Consider the following 9,155-nt stretch of genomic DNA (forward strand, 5'->3'; position numbering starts at 1 on the left):
ATTTTCAAAATTCAAAATTGCTTTTAAATTCTAGGTTAAACGTGTTTTCATTTGTTTTAAAACCTTCCAACTTTTTCAAAACAACTTTAGCCTTAGCCTAGAAAAATCCCCTTAGAAATCATGTTCCCCTAGGACTAGTATTTGAGCATTGTTGGAGTAATCCCAATGGTCCGTGCGACCATGTGTTTTGGTGTTTGGGCAAAGGGTTTAAGTTAGGTTCACCCTTGTATTTGATATGTGTATTTGAGTTGTGTAGGTTTGCAGGATACACATGTGACTCAGGTTGATGGCTTCGGGTCTGGTGAAGGATGGAGCATCTGAGGGACCATGGACAAGGCAGCGAGGACAAGGGCCGAGGGAAGCGACTTCGAGGCATACGCGAAGGATGGCATTGGGGACGAGCCGCGGGCTTGAATGCATCCGAGGGACGAGAGCCAAAGGAAGTAGGCTTGAAGGTAAAAGGTCAAAGCTGCAAAGGAAGCATCAAGTGAGTCATAAGGGTGAGGGTACGAGTGCACGAGCGATTGTACTCGGAGTAAAATCTTAGTTTTTAGGGTTTTACTGTAGCAGTACTGTAGCGCTACTGTAGCAGTACTGTAGCAGTCGACTGCATGTTTTAGCAGTCGACTGGTGCAGTCGACTGGGGCAGTCGACTGGCAGCGAACAGAATGTCTCTGTTCGTATGGAATCGAGCCGTTGGGATGTAACGGTCGAATTTCCACTGAGGGCAGTCGACTGCATGTTTTGGCAGTCGACTGGTAGGCGGGGTTTTCCAACCCGTGGCCTATAAAACCAAAGCTTAGGAGCTTGGTTTGAGTTGACGAAATAGAGGTGGTTAATCTCTATTAGTAGTCTACCAGTGCCCTAGCATCAAAGGAGCTCTTGTGAGGGTTGTGGTGAGGTTTCTCCACCCACAAGGAGGTTTGAGCTAGCCGGAAGTTTTCCGGGGAGTAATCCACCGAAGGATCGGGATCATCCACCTTACGGACAGCCGTGGAGTAGGAGCCCTAATCTCCGAACCACGTTAAACAACGTGTTAGCTTGGTTTGCATTTCTTATTCTTGTCTTAAGCTTTCTTTGTATTAATATTTGTAGTTAGTATTAGATTTCCGCTGCGTATACTAACAATAGTGTAGAAGGCGATTATTTGGGGGTGCCGTCTATCCAACCCCCCTTCAAGCCGGCCGACCGATCCCCTACAATTGGTATCAGAGCAAGGCCGCTCTCCGTCGGACTAACCACCGAGGAAGCAAAGATGACCGGCTTGATAGATCCGCCAAAGTTCGAAGGAGGAAGCTTATGGGATATCACCTTTTGGATGGTGAAGATGAAGAACTTCTTCGAGACGGATTGGGACACAATGATGGTGGTGGAATAGCCATTTGAAGTCCCTAAAGACAAGAAAGGGAAGAAGCTCCGAACACGACATTGGACGGAGGAGCAAACCTCACGATCGGAGGCAAACTCAAAGGTAATAGCAATTTTAATTGATTTATTGCCTCCTAATGTGATAAGTGGTGTAGGTAAATATGAGAACGCCCATGAATTGTGGAGTAAAGTGAAGAAATTTCCATGGGAGGAATTTTTGCCTACACAACAAGAAGAAGAAAAATCCGAAGAAAGTGATGAAGTGGTCCAAGAGGAGAAGAAGGACCAATCGGATGTGGAGCCCAAGGAGTTGAGTTTAGTAGCTCAAGAAGAGGAGGTGGAGCAAACAGAAGTTGAGTCACGCTCAATATCCGAGGAGGAGAAGGAAGATGAGGTATCATCTACATCCTCAAGAATTGAAGAAGATTCCAAGACAAGTGAAGAAGATGAAGTCTTGGAAGTAAACATAGCAAGCACCTCCATCAAAGTGATGTCAAAGAACAACATAATTTGCTTCGGATGTAATGAGAAGGGACACTACAAGAGTAGGTGTCCAATGAGTAAGAAGAAGGTATCTCCTAAACTCAATTCAATTCCTTTAGAATCTAATTTGAGTTGTAGGAAGAAGAAGGAGAAGAAGCACATTAGATGCTTCACGTATGGAGAACTTGGACACTACCACACAAGATGCTCAAGGAAGGGAGAGTTCAAGAAGTTGGAGCATCTAAAGAAGTGGGAGAAGAAGAAGAGGAGCTCAAGTCAAGGGGGAGCTTCAAGGGTAAGGGAGGTATACCCTAATTTGAAATGCAATTCAAATTTTCATGTTCCCATGCATGCTAGGAGAAATGATTGTGATTATCATTGTATGCCCATGCAAAATTTTGGATTTAAATATCATGATAGGAATAGGGTTAATGTAGATCAAAACCCTAGGAAATCTATGCATGAAAAATCTAGAAACAATAGACCTAAGGAGACCCAAGGCATTAATCCCAAGAAGGGGAGACACATGCCTAGGAAGGGTAGGTCTAGGAATGTCCAATTTGGACAAATTAACTCTAGGGTTAGAAACCTAGAGAAGGAGAATCAAGCTTTAAGGGGAAAGCTTGATAAGTTGGAACAATTCCTTAAGAGATTCAATGTTGGATCTAAGGAATTAAGGATGATGTTGGGTAGCCAAAGACCCAACAATGATAGATCGGGCTTGGGATACCGATCTAGTTCCTCTAAGGCTAATGAGAGATCATGTGCTAGGGTGGCAAATGATCATGGCAAGAGAGAGTCCTCCAAAGCTAAGGGAAAGTCTTATGCTAGGGTTGCATATGACTATAGCAAGGAGAAGTCAATAAATGGCAAGGGAAAACCATTTAATGGTAAGGAGAAATTAACCAAGGACAAAGTGTCCAAGGTTAAGAAAGTTAGATTTGTAGACCAAGCTTCTCCAGGGCTGGACCGATGTGGCCTAGCCATTGTGGATGAGTCACCTAGGGAGGTGACTAAGGTTAAGGGCTCTAGGGGGAGCTCAAAGAGTCAATTTGGGACCCATGGCCAATGGATCTCAAGGGGGTTTTACTTGGGAGTCTAGACAAGCCATGGAATGTGCCAAGTGGTTTGGAGCGGACTTGAGTCTCAAACCTAGGGTTTTGGCACAATTAGTTTATGTTTCATGCAAGAAATATGACAATTGGGGTCATATAGCATGAAAATTGGTTTTGGATGTATAAATGCCATATAAACCAATGCTAGGGATGCATTGTGGGTTAATATGGGCAAATACATCAAGAGGAAGCCAAAACTAGGACTTTAGGTCAAGGTTCAATTGAACTTTTTAGCTAGTTTTGAGTTTTGTGTCAATCTTGGGATTGGTGATAGATACATTTTTGAATGTATTTTTCCCAAGTAGACATGGCTAAAACAGACCTCTCCACAAAATTTGGGGATTTTTGGAGGTCTGTGGAATTATTGGTGCATTTCTGAAATTGGGTCAGAAATGTTGAAAAAGGCTGAAAAACTGTGCCAGTCGACTGCTAGTTTTAGCAGTCGACTGCACCAGTCGACTGCTAAAAGTTGCAGTCGACTGGCTGGAAACAGAAGCATTCTGTTCGCTCAACCAGTAGCGACCAGTCGACTGGCACTTCTTGCAGTCGACTGATACCAGTCTGAAATTGTTTTCAACACTGGATTTTGACCAAGTCAACTCATACAAGTGTATGAAATCCATGGGGGATAAACACACGAGTTTAGGGTCAATTGGAATGACAAGTTTTCAACAATTGGGATATTGTTGGAGGACCTTTTGGATGTTAGGCAAAGGGGGAGAAGTAAGGTTTAGTTGGGAAAACCTGAAAGTGCCTTTGCGTAGGGGGAGCCTTGGGATAGGTTATTAAAAAGCCCGTTGTAAAAATCCTAGCTCATGGGGAGCGTAGGTGTAGGGAGAGCCTTGGGATAGGTTCAAATGCATGATGCATTATTACGGCGGTTGCCAAGTGTGTAACCTTGGCAACGTAAGTCCATTCGGCGTTGTAAGTCCAAGTGTGTAGCCTTGGCATCGTAAGACCATTCGGCGTTGTAAGTCCAAGTGTGTAGCCTTGGCATCGTAAGACCATTCGACGGACTAAGTTCAAGTGTGTAGCCTTGGCATCGTAAGTCCATTGTATATATTAGCATGTTTATTTGCTATTTTTTTTCCCTAACTTAAACGTATTACCAAACACCAAAAAGGGGGAGATTGTTGGAGCAATCCCAATGGTCCGTGCGACCATGTGTTTTGGTGTTTGGGCAAAGGGTTTAAGTTAGGTTCACCCTTGTATTTGATATGTGTATTTGAGTTGTGTAGGTTTGCAGGATACACATGTGACTCAGGTTGATGGCTTCGGGTCTGGTGAAGGATGGAGCATCTGAGGGACCATGGACAAGGCAGCGAGGACAAGGGCCGAGGGAAGCGACTTCGAGGCATACGCGAAGGATGGCATTGGGGACGAGCCGCAGGCTTGAATGCATCCGAGGGACGAGAGCCAAAGGAAGTAGGCTTGAAGGTAAAAGGTCAAAGCTGCAAAGGAAGCATCAAGTGAGTCATAAGGGTGAGGGTACGAGTGCACGAGCGATTGTACTCGGAGTAAAATCCTAGTTTTTAGGGTTTTACTGTAGCAGTACTGCAGCGCCACTGTAGCAGTACTGTAGCAGTCGACTGGCAGCGAACAGAATGTCTCTGTTCGTATGGAATCGAGCCGTTGGGATGTAACGGTCGAATTTCCACTGAGGGCAGTCGACTGCATGTTTTGGCAGTCGACTGGTAGGCGGGGTTTTCCAACCCGTGGCCTATAAAACCAAAGCTTGGGAGCTTGGTTTGAGTTGACGAAATAGAGGTGGTTAATCTCTATTAGTAGTCTACCAGTGCCCTAGCATCAAAGGAGCTCTTGTGAGGGTTGTGGTGAGGTTTCTCCACCCACAAGGAGGTTTGAGCTAGCCGGAAGTTTTCCGGGGAGTAATCCACCGAAGGATCGGGATCGTCCACCTTACGGACAACCGTGGAGTAGGAGCCCTAATCTCTGAACCACGTTAAACAACGTGTTAGCTTGGTTTGCATTTCTTATTCTTGTCTTAAGCTTTCTTTGTATTAATATTTGTAGTTAGTATTAGATTTCCGCTGCGTATACTAACAATAGTGTAGAAGGCGATTATTTGGGGGTGCCGTCTATCCAACCCCCCTTCAAGCCGGCCGACCGATCCCCTACACATCTCACCAACACCCTAGAATTACCTTGCTTGTGATTGACAAACTTAGAAAGGGGTGAGATGTATAGGCCAATTGCTTGGACTTAAGATGCTTATGTCAGTGCATCGATATAAGTCTGGGCGTTAAATACAAAACCTACATTAATCAAGTTAAGTTATTCAGCTTAGTCAACCACTAACTGATCACAATGAACTTAACTTGACTAACCAAATGAAAGCTGCCATCTTCTGATAGTCAGTAAGTAACTAATTGGTTAGACAACTATTTTAAATGTCAGGTTTAGGGGGAGGATCAGTTAGTCTCACATTTATTTTTCCTTTACTAAAATTGGTTTTTGAAAAATATTTTTCTTAAAAATATTTTAACAAATCTGACTTATCTTTGTAAAATCTAATAAACGTGGTTTTGAAAATCTTACTTTTACAAAATTATCTTTATAAAACTTATGTTGAAAAAGGTGTTTTAACCTTACAAACTTATTTTGAAATTTTCAATAATTGAATCTAGCCTTAAAGTTTGATTTGAAAATTAAACTTCACTTCATTTTGAAAATCTGGATTTTGCAAACTTTGACTTGAAAAATAAATTTTAATTAGCTTTGAAAAGTAGATTTTTCAAACTTAGTCTTAAAATAAATTAAGGGTTTAGTTTTGAAAAGTAGATTTTCAAACTTACTTTTCAAATTTTTGATTTTGAAAACTCATGTTTGTAAAGAATTCCAAGTTGAAACTTATTTTGAAAATTCAATTTCTTGAAATTTGGATACCTATACCTTAAAAATTAGCTTTTAAAAGTTTGCAAATTCATACTAAGTTATGTTGCTAAATTAGTTATCTTTCAAAACTTAGTTATGTTACAAAAGTTAAATTATTATATGGTGGAATTTAAAACTCCCCCAAGTTAACTTGACATCATTTCCTACATTTCTTTATGTATTTTGTATCTTGTTTAATGTTTTAATTATATCCTTGTTTGATGAATGCCAAAGGGGGAGGGATAGGTGGTTAAGTTAGAAAATCAAAATTAAAAACTAACTTAAACCTCATGCTAGAACAAAATGTTTAACCTTTTTTTCTCGCATATTTTTACTAACTTAACCAGGTTGTCATTCCATCAAAAAGGAGGAGATTGTTGGTGCGGTTAGCACTAATGATCTAACTCGGGTTTTGATGAATGACAAATCGGGATAAGTTAGGTTTGTTGTAATCTAACACTCTGACCGAGTGTGCAGAACAAGTCCAGACAGGTCGACGGGCTGACCAGATGTCTGGCAAGAAGTCCAGCTAGGTCGACGGGCTGATCGGATAGCTGGCGAGAAGTCCAAGCGGGTCGACGAGCTGACCGGACGCTTGGCGAGAAGTCCAGACGGGTCGAAGGGCTGACCGGACGTCTGGCAGGTAAGTGAAGGTAAGTCACTGAAAGGGAGTGACTATGAGGACGCATTCCCGGGAAGGGAACATTAGGCGTCGATCCGGCTTAGATCCATTTCGGATATCTAAGTCGAGATCGTGACTAGATTCCGGTCTTGGAAAGACGGAATCTAAGTCATACTTTTTATGTCAAACTTATGAACTGTGCTAACACTTTGTTTTGCAGGATATATACTATTTATTTGCCTCGGACTAACCTTGTCTTGCAGGAAAGCTGGTTTCTGGAGAAAGGTGGTCTGGGCGCCCGGAGGGGATCTGGGCGCTCGGAGGTCCGGGCGCCCGGAAGGGATCTAGGTGCCCGGGAGGCAAGTTTTATCCCGATCGCGCGTCGCCACGTTGAGCTCGCTGGTTGGACCTGCCACGTCTCACCAGGGCGCCTGGAAGGGATCCGGAGTGCCCCGAGCTTCATATAAAAGAAGGGGCAGGGGTGGAGCTTCAAACACAACTCAAAACTCTCTGCTCTACTGTGCTCCTGCGACGCCTTGAGGCTACTCCGACAAAGCACTGTCTTCAGTTTACTTCTTTTCAGTTTGTCGGTATTTTCATTCTATTAATTCCTGTACTTTGTTTGTAATATCTTTTGAATTGATAGTGATTGCCCAACGAAAGCACTCGACGAGTGCGGGCTTTGGAGTAGGAGTCGACACAGGCTCCGAACCAAGTAAAACCAAACTGTGTGAGCCTTGTCTTCTTACTTTGTCTTTACTTTTCCGCTGCGCTTACTCAACGAAAGTTTTTAATTGATATTCACCCCCCTCTATCGAACGCTTACGATCCAACAACAGACACCGTCATCATCCATGCAACAATCCCAACCACATAAATACCTCTAACATGAGTATAATCGTCATGATACCTCCACGTATCCCACCAAACATATGTACACACTACACATGTATAATCAACCAAAAATCTTCAATAATCCCACCAGACACATATACACAAAAATATAAGTACAATCAACATTTATCCTCCAATAAAAACACAACAGACATGTGTATATACCGCAAACATACAATCAACATAACTCATCCAAAAGTACATGACAAATACGTATGTACACACCATATGTAAATGCACGGTCAACAAGATGACTCCTATAACACATATCCACCTATGTACAATCCACATCATATACCCAATCAACATGGTAATGTCAACAATCCGACAATCCCTACAAGACATACTTTACACGTGTAATCACAACAGAGTAGATATCAAGAGTGGAGACTGTATATGAATTAAATGGAACACCTCAAAGATCAAGCATAAGTCTCAAACAGGAAATCAACAAACGAACATGATATAAGGTAAAGCAGCATAATCCATCGAATAATAACCATGCACTAAGTACAAGAAAATCTACATAGAGGACAAGGAAGAAATACCCGCCTTTATCTGTCGACCGTATCAGATAAACCAATCCACGTCGAGACGCTCGCCTCGAATCAAAGTCCTGCGATCACATAATATATTTAGCTAATTACATACGAAGTAAATAACTAAGCAACTTCCCCCACCTAATTAGAATAACCCTAATCAAACATAATTAAGGATTAATCCCCCAACTAACCTTAATCATAATACAACCTAATTAAATTAGGTTACACATGTTACATCTCCAAAACTCCCCCAAATCAATAATCCAATTATATCCAACATCGCCACAATACTTCCTAATTCGATAAACATCATGAATCCAACGAAAATAACTCATTGGAGCATCACTTACCTCGAGGTTTGGCAGAAATTCAGCAGCTCACCTCCCAACAATCCACTGTCCAAAAGCTACAAAAACACCACAACCAATTTCTTCCAAGAATAAATCCAAAATCCAATCATACAACCAAAGAATTTGCTAAAACCCTAATCCATAGTACAAAACTCACATCATCAGCCCTTTACCTCCTCACCCGTGACCTCCACAGCTTCAAGAATTGAAGTGGCAGTGATCGACAACAGGGATATCCACCACTACTTTGATCCGAAGCCTTCCTGTAATCCAGAACAGGAATAACATCACCAAGAAGATCAATCAAAGAAGATTTTTGAATCCCTGAGGTTCTAAATGAAACCTACCTCGAATCAGTCACCTCCAAATGATGTCGCATGTTCCAGTTCACCGATTGTGAAGCAACAGACCACCCTCTAGTTAACAAGTTGATGAGGAGGAACAGATTGAGGAGCTGGGGTCGCGAATCAAGCTTCTCACCATGCCCTAGTTCGGATCCCCTTGGACACACGCAAGAATCGACCAATCAAGAGATCTCTCCACTAGAGAAGGCTTGAATAACATCAACACCTTCAAGAATTCGACGATGGTCCGACGACACTCGAGTGATGCAGTGAGACTAAGTTAGTCGGAGTAGAATCGCCTCCGTCGGCGTTGGGTCGCTCGCGTGAGAGAAGTCGAGAAAGAGAGGAAAATGGGTTGTAGCTTCCCTCCTCAGGAAGCTGCTCTGGTGAATGCCCTGCGCCGGCGACGCCGAGAGGGGAGGAGAGGCGAATCGCCGGTCGTCGGTGACTTTTGGGGAAGGAGAATAGAGTATCGGCGTCGGAGGAGGAAGGAAAGAGGGTTAGGGATCGGCGTTTGGGAAAAGAAAAAGAAAAGGAAATATAAA

This window comes from Zingiber officinale, chromosome 1A (assembly GCF_018446385.1).
Source record: "Zingiber officinale cultivar Zhangliang chromosome 1A, Zo_v1.1, whole genome shotgun sequence".
NCBI classification, from domain to species: Eukaryota; Viridiplantae; Streptophyta; class Magnoliopsida; order Zingiberales; family Zingiberaceae; genus Zingiber; species Zingiber officinale.